Source organism: Sminthopsis crassicaudata, chromosome 2 (assembly GCF_048593235.1).
Source record: "Sminthopsis crassicaudata isolate SCR6 chromosome 2, ASM4859323v1, whole genome shotgun sequence".
In the NCBI taxonomy this organism is placed as follows: Eukaryota; Metazoa; Chordata; class Mammalia; order Dasyuromorphia; family Dasyuridae; genus Sminthopsis; species Sminthopsis crassicaudata.
The window spans coordinates 53,841,500-53,854,010 of NC_133618.1; positions in this window are offsets into that span (position 1 = coordinate 53,841,500).

A 12,511-nucleotide genomic window follows, 5' to 3' on the forward strand; every position below is an offset into this window, starting at 1 on the left:
GCCTTGAAAATGTTTTTTTCCCTCCTTCCCTACCTCCTGATCTCTCAATCCAAATTCTGTCCAGTACTCAGCTCAAGGTGCATTTCCTCCATGGAGCCTTCCTAACTGTGCTAGCCCTTCTCCCCTCCTCCAAACGAATGACCTTGCTATATACTACCCAATTTAGCTCTACAGTCATAATACTCATGATTCATATGAGACATATAGTGCAGGGGAGAAAAGGCCAGCCATGGAATTAGGAAAAATGGGGTTCAAGCCCTGTTTCTGATTCATCCTGGCCATATGACCCTGCATAAATCAACTTAATCTTGTCAGGGTCTCTGATAGTTCTCTAAGACTATAAATTTCTACCCCAGAAATTCTCCCATTGATGAAATCCTAGCTCTACTTGTCCCCCTTCCTCCCTACTTCTTCCCTTCCTCTCTCCAGGAAGGAGGGCATTGTGTAGTCAGACTCAGGTATTTGGATTTCAGGTTCAGTTTTAACTAAAGCAAGGCAGAGAAGTAGATTTAATCAGGACATTTATCCAGGTTGTGCTAGTAAAGTGAAGACCATTTATATGTTCTGTGTGTCAAGCCCCAGGAACATTTAACATTAAACATGAACTCCAGAAACTCTTGGCAAGTGTAGGCAGAAGAAAGCAGAGTTTTTAAAGGAGCTGGACAAATAATTTAAATGGAATAATTGGCTCCAATATTCATTTTAAAACAAGTAGGAATAGACATGGCTCAGAGGGTGAACTCTGTGTCTAAGGACAAAAAAGTGATAAAAAGAAGCAGGATCTGGGCTTGAATATTGTGTTGTGAATACCATCCCCCTATTTATTGGGTTTTGCAACCTCCAAGTTGTTCTCAGTTTCTCCCTTTTACTTATTCTATATTCAAACTGGTTGTCACTTCTCTTTGGAAAAGTTTCTTTCTTTTCCTATTCACACAGTCCCTATCCTACTTCATCTTTCACTTGGACTATTTATTCAGGGCTGTCTCCAGTCATCCTGATCTATATCTGACCACTGGACCCAGTTGGCTCTGGAGGGGAAAGAGAGGCAAGTGACCTTGTATAGTCTTTCCCTTAAATCCAACTCACTTGTATATCATAATATCACCTCCCTGATTAATGAGTAGTCAATTCCCTTATAAGCTCATAGAACTGATGAAAGTATTTATTTAGACTTCACAATGGTCCTTTATTTTCACAGAGGACCAGTGACACTGATTAAGATTCCCAAATCCCATCGTTTTAGAATAATTTACATTTTTCTGTCTCTTTAAGGTTCCTTTAGACATTTTCTCTAAAAGATCTTGTGAGGGAGGTTGTGAAAGTATTATTAACTTTATTTTATGGATGAGAATAGGGAGTTTCAGATTTGCTTTAAGTTACACTGATAGAATGCGTTAGTGACAGGACTCAAACCCAAGACTTTCCTGGCTTTTGATTCAGCAGATTTTTGCCAATAATAATCTATCGCTTCTTTAAGTTGCTTGAGGAACTTGAGCAATTTCTTTCTTTCTCTGGGCCTCAGTTTCCCCATATATGCACTGATGAAATCAGACTAGATGGTTATGGTTGCTCTCTAGGTATCCTGTCTGACTGATTGCTCCATGGCTAGTATTTATAAACCACCCCCAATAATTTCCCAAGCAAATAAGAAATCAGTTCTGTGGTCCTCTTCTTTAAGGGCAGGCTCTCCCTGAGGACAATGTGCCTCAATTTTCATTCATTCACCTGCCATGAATGCTGTCCACCAGGCTGAAGGAAATGAGTAGCCCAATCCCCTTCTAAGCTAACAGAACTGATAAAATTATTCCATTTAGACCTCACAATGATAGACTAAATCATGAAAACTGCAATTAGCTCTTAGATTTTTCACAAAAAATTTTTAATAAAAAAGGTCCAAACTGTCTGTTTTTCATAATTGTAGAATACTCCCAAGACAGCCATTCAGCCATCTTGAAAATCAATGTTTTGATGACCTTCGAACCCTCTTTTCCTGTTGAGTGTCTCTCCTACAGGTTTGCTCTCCAGGATGAAAACAATAAAAGCAAATATATAACAGTAAAGGCCTGAGGTTAATGTCTTTAACAAGATAATGTTACTTAAGGGAACTGTAAACCACATCATTTTGAAATTCCATTTGTCCATTGCAGGCGGGGATATATGATGAAACCATATGTGTATGCAGGCTGCGTGTCTTACCATGATTGTACTGCATTTACTTTTTGCTTATTTTGATCATGTGTCAGATTGTTAGTTTAATACTGTAATCATTCAAAATCCCTAAAAGATAGATGGAAAAGGATTTGAGGCAGCAATCAGACCTTTTCACCATGTTCTCTGCCCATGCTGCAGTGATCGCTACTCTCAAATCAGTGAGAATAATTCTCCCCAGGGAATGGGGGGCTATGGATAGACCTCCCTCTTTGGACACATAGGACAGATATCACCCCCAGCCCCATCCCCTCCTTCCAGTCTTCATGACACCAAATGCTTGGATGGGCAGGGGAAAGACTTAGACAAGCATCCAGATGTTTTGTCTGCCCAATGCCAAACATCTGGTTGTTTGGAAACAGGGGGAGGGATGATAGGTTTTGGGGGGCTTAAGCTGGATTTTGGCATCAGTAAACAATCTTATACTCCTGTAGGTAAACTGAACCTTCATTTACCTTAACACTGCTTGAAGTTTAATGTGCTTATTACCTCAAAAACATTTTCATCAGATCTGAAGCTTCTGATTTGTTTTGAGTTATTTTGTTGATCACTCAGAATATACAGGCAATCTATATGTATATAACATATATATGTTTATACACACATAGTTCAAAGACGTTCTCTTCCAGTGCCTCTTTATGGCATGGAGGTAGTCAAGGATTCTTCATAAATGGAACATGTGTAATAGTGGATGGTGGTGTAGTAGATGAGAAATGAGTTTAAGTCTTGACAGAAACATATTATCTGTGTGTTCCTGCCAAATCACCTAGCCTTTCTGTGCCTCAGTTTCTTCATCTGTAAAATGGATAGAATAACAGTACCTACCTCCCAAGACTGTTGTGAAGATCAAATATAACTTATGTAAAACACTTTGCTAATCTTAACACTTCACGTAAATACTAGATATTATTTTTACTCAATGACACAATTTTGAATGCAGCTTCTTCAAATAGTTTTTTATTTTTCAAAGAATATGCAAAGATAGTTTTCAATATTCTCCCTTTCAAAACCTTGTGTTGCATATTTTTCTCCCTTCCTTCTCATCTCTTCCCTCCCCTAGACAGCAAGTAATCAAAAATAGATTAAATATGTGCAATTCTTCTATTCATATTTCCACATTTATCATGCTTCACAAGAAAAATCAGATCAAAAAGGGAAAAAAATGAGAGAAAAAACCAATCAAGCAAACAACAAAAATGGTGAAAATACTATGTTGTGATTCACATTCAGCCCCTATTGTCCTATCTCTGTATGTAGATGGCAATTTCCGTCACAAGTCTATTGGAATTGACTTGAATCCCCTCATTGTTGAAGAGAGCCAAGTCCATCACAGCTGATCATCATGTAATCTTCTTGTTGCTTTGTAAGGTTTTCTCTTGGTGTATTCACTTCACTAAGCATCAGTTCATATAAATCTCTCCAGGCCTTTCTGAAATCATCCTGCTGATCGTTTCTTATAGAACAATAATATTCCATAACATTCATATACCATAGCTTATTCAGCCATTCTCCAACTGATGAGCATCCACTCAGTTTCCAGTTTCTGGCCACTACAAAAAAGGGCTGCTACAAACATTTTTGCACTTAAATACCATTTCTGATAATATCCAATGGCAGATTGTATTAATCAACTGAGAACCAGCCCAGCTAAGTGCAGAGAGACCCATTATCAGAGGCGAACCCGCCTAGGCGACTTTTTTCAGCTACCAGAAATCACAAAGATAGTCTACTAAGGAATTGCTATCTATGCTGGTGGAAGGACTATCTACTCTAAATAATAATAATAGTAACAATAGCTAGCATTTATATAGCACTAGTTTATATAGCTTTTTATGCATTTGATTTCATGGGTCCTTAAAGTAAGGTCTGAAGATCCTAAATCTAGAGTTGGAAGTTTTCTCAGAGGCTGTTTAAGCCTTCCTTCTCCTCCATTTGAAAAAAAAAAACCTAAGGAAAAGGTAAGTGAATGGTCAATGCCCTATAGTTGGTTTAAGCATCAGAGGTGTGATCTGAACCCATAATCTTCTGAGTCACCTCACATTGAAGTGTAACTGAGAGATCTTTGTGCTAGACATTTTTTTAGATTCATTCATCCTTTAACTAATTGAACATTTATTAAGGATGCTCTATCTGCAAAGGCTTGCACTAGCTGTCACTGGGGCAACAAAAATGAACAGGATGTTATTCCATGGTAAAATCTTATCTTCTTAAGGTCAGGCAATGTTTTGTGTCAGTGCCTGGCAGATACTAGTAGATGCTAAGAAAATACTTGTTGAATTGAAATTAAAAAGGCATATTGTCTCAGCTTTCATGAAACTGAGAGTCTCTGAGTTTTTGTTAAAGAATATCCATACTATATATACAAAGGACAAAAAAGGGTACATCTATAGCAATCTAATCTTTGGCAAACCCAAAGATTCCAACATTAGGGATAAAAATTCATTATTCGGAAAAAACTGTTGGGAAAACTGGAAATTAGTATGGCAGAAATTAGATATGGATCCACACTTAACACCATATACCAAGATAAGATCAAAATGGGTCCATGATTTAGGCATAAAGAGGGAGATAATAAATAGATTAGAGGAACAGAGGATAATCTACCTCTCAGACTTGTGGAGGAGGAAGGAATTTATGACCAGAGGAGAACTAGAGATCATTATTGATCACAAAATAGAAGATTTTGATTACATCAAACTAAAAAGTTTCTGTACAAATAATACTAATGCAAACAAGATTAGAAGGGAAGTAACAAATTGGGAAAATATTTTTAAAAACAAAGGTTCTGACAAAGGTCTCATTTCCAAAATATATAGAGAACTGACCATAATTTATAAGAAACCGAACCATTCTCCAATTGATAAATGGTCAAAGGATATGAACAGACAATTCTCAGAGGAAGAAATTGAAACTATATCCACTCACATGAAAAAGTGTTCCAAATCGCTACTGATCAGAGAAATGCAAATTAAGACCACTCTGAGATACCACTACACACCTGTCAGATTGGCTAAGATGACATGAACAAATAACGATGAATGTTGGAGGGGCTGTGGGAAAACTGGGACACTGATGCATTGTTGGTGGAGTTGTGAAAGAATCCAACCATTCTGGAGAGCAATCTGGAATTATGCCCAAAAAGTTATCAAACTGTGCATACCCTTTGATACAGCAGTGCTATTACTGGGCTTATATCCCAAGGAAATACTAAAGAAGGGAAAGGGACCTGTATGTGCCAAATGGTTTGTAGCAGCCCTTTTTGTAGTGGCTAGAAGCTGGAAAATGAATGGATGCCCATCAATTGGAGAATGGTTGGGTAAATTATGGTATATGAATGTTATGGAATATTATTGCTCTGTAAGAAATGACCAACAAGGTGAATACAGAGAGGCTTGGAGACACTTACATCCACTGATGCTGAGTGAAATGAACAGAACTAGGAGATCATTATACACTTCAATAACAATAGTATATGAGGATGTATTCTGATAGAAGTGGATGTCTTCAACATAGAGAAGAACTAATCGAATTCCAATTGATCAATGATGGACAGAATCAGCTACACCCAGAGAAGAAACACTGGGAAATGAGTATAAACTGTTAGCATTATTTTTGTTTTTCTCCCCAGGTTATTTTTACCTTCAGAATCCAATTCTTCCTTTGCAACAACAACAACAAAATTCGGTTCTGCACATATATATTGTACCTAGGATATACTATAAGTTATTTAATATGTATGGGAATGCCTGCCATCTAGGGGAGGGGAGAAGGGAAGGAGGGGAAAAATTCGGAACAGAAGGGGTACAAGGGATAATGTTGTAAAAAATTACCTATACATATGTACTGTCAAAAAATGTTATAATTATAAAATTAATAAAAAGGAGATATCTCCATGACAGGGAAACAGAGACCCTGAAATATAATTATGATAGCAATTGCTTGTTATGTGTGTGTGGGTAAGCAAGTTAGTAGGGAGAGCGCACTCACCTTGGCTGCCATGTGGCAGTCTCTTATTTCCCCTCATTATTCTCCCTAACTAATTACCAAATGTTATTGTTTCTTGTGAAAGACTCAAGGAAAATTAACCTTTATCAAATTTTGTTCTTTAGGGCTAAGCCCTGATCTTTTCACCCTAGTTCTGACTCTATTATATCACCCTACCTTCTGTTTTAGGAACCTAATGAATCTATTCAATATGACTATGAGCCAGGCTCACCCAAAAAACAGGTGAACTGCTTGCAGGTGCCTTGGCAGAAGAAACGAGTGTGCTGGCTGGAGTTTGGGGTTTCTGAAGAATATTTATGTGGTTCCTATTCATGCAGCATAGCCCTTGAAGGCAAAGAGGCTCTGGCTCCTTAAGGGCTAGGGCTTTGAACACAATTATGGGGAAATTCCTGTGTTTCAAAGGAAATGTTTTCACTGAAATGGTCTTTTTTCCAGATGAGATAATTTCAATCCAAGGTCATTTAGCCTGGTTGGAAACAGGTAATTAGAGCAATTTTTGACTAATGTTGAAATGTAAAATCCAAAAGTTAAAGTGGTTAAAAAGAAATTGAATTTAATAATAATAACAACAATAATGACAACAATAAAAATAACTTTAAGTAGTATTTATTATAGGCCAGACACAGTTTTGAGTCCTTTATAATTTTTTATCTCATCTGATTTATTTAGCAAAGAAAGGTTTAACAATAGCTCTCCTAAAATAATTGAAAGCAGCATGGGATAATGGAAAGAAAACATCTGTGGGATTTTTAGGTCTATATTTTAATTCTAGTTTTATCCCTGGCTAGCTGTATTCTTCTACATAACTTCTCTCTTCATTCAATATTTTCTGTTCCTCACTCATTTTCCTGATTCTACTCCTTCACATTGGTACCTCCTATTTAGAATGGTTTCCCTCCATACCTGTGCCTCATTGAGTCCTGGACTTTCTTTGAGAGTTACTTCAAATCTCACCTTCTGCAGGAGCCCTTTCCTAACTCCAGTTACCCATAATGTCTTCCCTCAAAATACATTCCATATACTCTTTACATATCTTGTATACACATAATTGTTTTCAAGTTGCTGTCTTTGGCTGATATAGGAACTCCTGAAGGGCAAGAATGTTTCTCCTTTCTCCCCCCTCCTATCTTCTTTCCCGCCATCTTTGATACTTAGAACAGTATTTGTTGTATGATGCTTAATAATACTTAATAGTATTTAACAAATGTCTATTGACTGACTGAATGTGACCTTGGATAAACCAATTCCCTTTTCTGGGACTCTGCTTCCTTACCTATTTTAAATGAGAGACTTGATGTAATGGAAAGTACACATGAATTGAAGGCAGAAAAACTGGTTTTGAATATTTTAAAATCTATCTTTAAAAGTCATGGGAACTTAGTTTCTTCATTTGTAAAATAGGTTAACAGCATCTGCACATCTTCACAGAGATTATGTGAAAATATTGTCTTATAAGACTGGAAAGGCTCTGACATTTTGTGTTCTAAGATTCTTCCCAGCTCTGAAATTCTGTTTAATGCAGAATATACATTATGCTACAAATCAGTTCATGCATGAGGTTTTTTTTTTGTGTGTGTGTGTGGTATCTCAGTGGAATAGCAACAAAATTTCTGCAGCCTGCAACTTAACATCTTCATGATACCAAGATATCAAAAGTTGGCACAGAGTGGCTAAGTAACTCTTTACATAACCAGTAACCACCAAAGGGGAAACTTGAACTCAGGTCTTCCTGACTAAAGGTTAATTTTATCCTCCAGGCCACATCTTCAATAATTAGAGAGCAAAACTCAATAGTTACCCTTTAGGTATTATCTTTAGAGCAAATCTGCATAAAACCATAGGATTTTTCCTTGCTAAGAATAATTTCTAACTTCCAAACCTATTTTTTTTTTTTTGCTCTTTTGTATTCTACACCTGTAATATTTCTGCCTTGTAAAAACTGAATTTTAATCAGATTTGGTTTTCCTTCCCCCATCTCACCTCTCTCTCATTTCCTCAATGTTTCTGTTTAGAACCGAAGGCAGAGAAATGCCTTTATAACAGGAAACTTTTGATTTGGGAGATTTTCTGCTTTTGCAGTGCCTGGGACAATCTTGCAACACTCTTTTACCTTAAAAGTACAACCCAGAACTGGGTTTTTGTGTCAAGAAATGGCACATTCATTACATGTGTGGGATCAGGCTTTTTTTTTTTTTAACGACAAAGAATGCATATTTGTGCTTATGAAAGTGAGGAAATCCCCCCGACTGAAGGAAGTGGCTGTCTTTATTTGTTTTAGCTTTGCCAGAATTCATTTACAGAGCCCCTATCTCACTGCGCCACTGCCCTGGCAGCCATTAGAATTTTAGCCTTCCAGAATCTCACCATCATCCTGAAACCTGAGACTTGGAAGGGTCCTCAGAAAACATTTAGCCTAACCCACTTCCTCATGCTGGAATCACTCTTATAACAAAAGTGTAACAAGTGGCCCCTTTTATATAGGGCCTTAAGGTTTACAAAGACTTTTCCTTTGTTATCATATTTGATGAAATTAAGGTTCACAGTGGTTGTGACTTGACCAAGGTAACACAACATCTAAGTGTCTCAAGCAGGTCCAGCTCTTTCATCACTATATAACTCTCACCTAATCATTGTACAGCTTTTGCTTGAATACCTCCAGTGATGGGGAGCTTACTCTTTCTCAAGGCAGTCCTCTTGAATGGTTCTCATTGTTAAAAAGTTTGTTCCTCTGGAAACTAAGTGGATGTCCATCAGTTGGGGAATGGATGAATAAGTTATGGTATATGAATGTTACAAAATATTATTGTTCCTTAAGAAATGATCAGCAGGATAATTTCAGAAAGGTCTGGAGAGACATGAACTCATGCTAAGTGAAGTGACTAGAAGTATACACAGGACTAATCTGCGATAATCAAATCTGATGGTCATGGCTTTTTTCAACAATGAGGTGATTCAGGCCAATTCCAATAGACTTGTGATGGAGAGAGCCATCTGCATCCAGAAAGAGGACCATGGGAACTGAATGTAGATCACAACATAGTTTTTTTTGTCTTTTTTTGTTGTTGTTTGCTTGCTTTTTGTTTTTTTGATCTGATTTTTCTTGTGTAGCATGATAAATGTGGCCATGTGTATAGAAGGATTTTACATGCTTAACATAGATCAGATTACTTGCTGTCTGGGGGAGGGGATGGGGAAAAGGAAAAGAAAAAATTGAAACACAAGGTTTTGAAAGGGTGAATATTGAAAACAATCTTTGCATATATTTTGAAAATAAAAAGGTATTTAAATTTTTTTTCTTACACTGAATCAAAAACTTAGTTCTTTCCTCAAAAGCCATGGAGATTCAGTCTATTGATTCTTCTCTCTGAGTCCTTCAACTATAGTACATCCAAATGAGTTGAGGTTGTCCCATGAAATCCAGTCTTTTTGTTGTCTTTGCTAACTAATAGGCTACTTCAATCCAAGGATTCCTCAGTTTACTAAAATGATTGTTCTTTTTCTTACCTACCATCTTCTGTCTCCCTGTGAAGCAATATAAATTATCATCCACATTTCTAAAAGGTAAAAATGCGGTGTGGAGATTTGTACAAAGGTGACCATCCAACCAATGTCCCAACAGGAAATCATATTCAGAACTTATACAACTCACCAAGGAAGTGAGCCTTGATTACTTTATGCTGTTGGGGCTAAAGTCAAAGGAGGTGGGCTAAGCGAGGGCGAGACATTATCCCATGCTCCTTCATATGATTATATTGTTCCAGGCTCCTTGTAGCCTGAAAAAAAAATCTTCATCATGGTCCTTTAGTAAACCTGGCCAAGTACCTTTTTCTTTTGCTTTCTAGGCAAACTATTTAACTGTCAATATTTATATTTGCCCCATGACTGTTTAATCTAAGCATGTGGGAGAGTTGATGGACTCAGTACAACAATGGCACATTAAAATTTTCAATTATTTTTCTTGGAGGGTCTTCATTGCCTTTGAGATGTCTGTGGCTCAGAGATTGAAAACTGTTTTTTAAAACATCAAACTAAGAAGCTTGAGCTTTCTTATACTACTGGATTATTGCCAATGACCATAGTTCTTTCCTCCTTTAATGTGGATTTCTTCCACATGGTAGAAAAGTGACTTGGGCCCAAAGCTGTTCTTGGGGGTTTAAAACCTAGAGAAAATTACACTGTGTTCCAAATTAGGTTTCAATGATCATAAAGAGCAGCATATGGAGGTGAAAACAAGGCATGAAAAAGCAAAATGTAGTCCTGGGAAGAAAAGGAAGGAGTAAGATTAGGGAAAAGATCAAATTCCTAATTTCTAGAATGGAAGGAATGGATTACTTAAGGTAATTCCTGTTCTAATATTTTGTATTCTCTGGTCTTTTCCAGCAATGATTATTCTCTGTCCTAAGATTTCTTTCAACTCCAACATTCTGTGTTCTAAGGTTCCTTTCAAAGCTAACATTCTATGTTCTAAGGTCTCTTCCAGCTCTGATATTCTTTATGGTCTAATTCCCTTTCATCTCTACCATTTTATGATTCTAAGATCTACTTCTTCCTCTTAGTCATTTGGGGTTGGAGTGGGGATGTTTTGTACTAATTGTGCACATATGAGCCAGAGGACTTTTTTTTTTTTTTTTTTTTTTAAAGCATCCATTGGCAGATCCATTTCTTCTCTCTGACTTCCTGTCTTCCTGAGTCACTGCCCAGGAATTTGCTTGGGGATGGTCCCCACCCTTTGTACCTCAAGAATGGTTCCATTTGTGTTAAGTGCACACCCAATGGTAGGATGATCAGTGAAAAAGAATGACCCCACTACCTACAGTAATGACTTGCACAATCATTCCCTGCATAGGAATTGGAGGGAACACCGATGATGCATTTCCTGAAAGAGTAAATGCCTGAAAAACAGGAAAGTTAGTTCCTATGCATTTTATAGGGGGCAAGAAGGAGATTCTGGAGGCTGGCAAACAGAATGCTGAACAATACATATGGGGGAAAAATTACACTTTAACACGTGTCCTCAGAGTTTAATGGGATGTAAAATTGAATGACTTCTCAAGGAGTCCTGTTTGGCAGAAAAGTTAAGAAAAATATACCAAGTTCCAGATCTTTTTCTACATTTAGCAAATCAAATGATACCACAAAGGATACAAAAGCCATTAAATTTAGACTCAAAAATCTGGTGGGAAACTCAAGATACTATTCCATCCAGCTCCTAACATTCAGGGAGGGGAAGTCTATAACATGGATTTGCTCTTTGTTGCCAGGGCCTATCAATTTTGCCTTTGTAGCATCTCTCCTGTATGTGCCCTCTTTTTTCTTCCAGCAGAGCCAACCACTCCAATGCAGGTTCTCGTCATCATCAATGTCATCACTATTGAAAAAGCCCACCAATTGTTCTCCTTGCTGCAAGTATTTCTCTATTTTAGTCCATTCTCTAGTCAATTGTCAAAATGAACTTAATAAAGCACAAGTCTGACTTTGTCATCCTCCCACTTGGTTTCTTATAACCTTCAGCATCAACTATATAATCTTCTGTCTGTTATTCAAAACCCTTTACAACCTCTTCTTCTTTTCCAACTCAGATATTTTGAATTGTTGTATTATATTATTCCTCCACACACACTCTTCAGTCCAATGATGCTGCCTTCTGGCTGTTTCTTGGACAAGACACTCCATCTCTCAGCTCTGGGTATTTTCACTGGCTATCCCCCATGCCTAGGATTCTTTCCCTTTCTCATCTCCACCCCCTAGATTCCTTGAATTCCTTTGAATCCCAGCTAAAATCTCATCTTTTTCAATCCCTTTTAATCCTAGTGCATTTTCTCTGCTGATTATTTCTAACTTATTTTGTATTTTTTTTTTTAGTTTATACAGAATTTTTTGCATGTTGTCTCCTCCATTAGACTTGAGCAACATATGATCAGCTACTTTACCTTTCTTAATATCCCTCGTACTTATAACATCTAACCCATAGTAGATACTTAATATTTAAATCAGGCTACTTCAGTAGTTTTATGAAGTATTTTGATACATATGCTATTGGGTATCAGATTTTAAAAAATTAAAATAAGCATACTGTAATCCAGAGAAAGTATGGGGCATAGTGGATTGAGGGATGATTATAAACTCAAGAACATCTGGCTTCAAATCATATTTCATATATATGTATATATGATGTATACATGTGTATAATAGCATATATGAAAAGGCCCACATTTGACAGAAGAGGGAATCATAGGTTAGACAGTGGCAGAGCCAGGCCTCCAGACTCTCAGGTCAGTAACCTGCTGAGGTTCTTTCT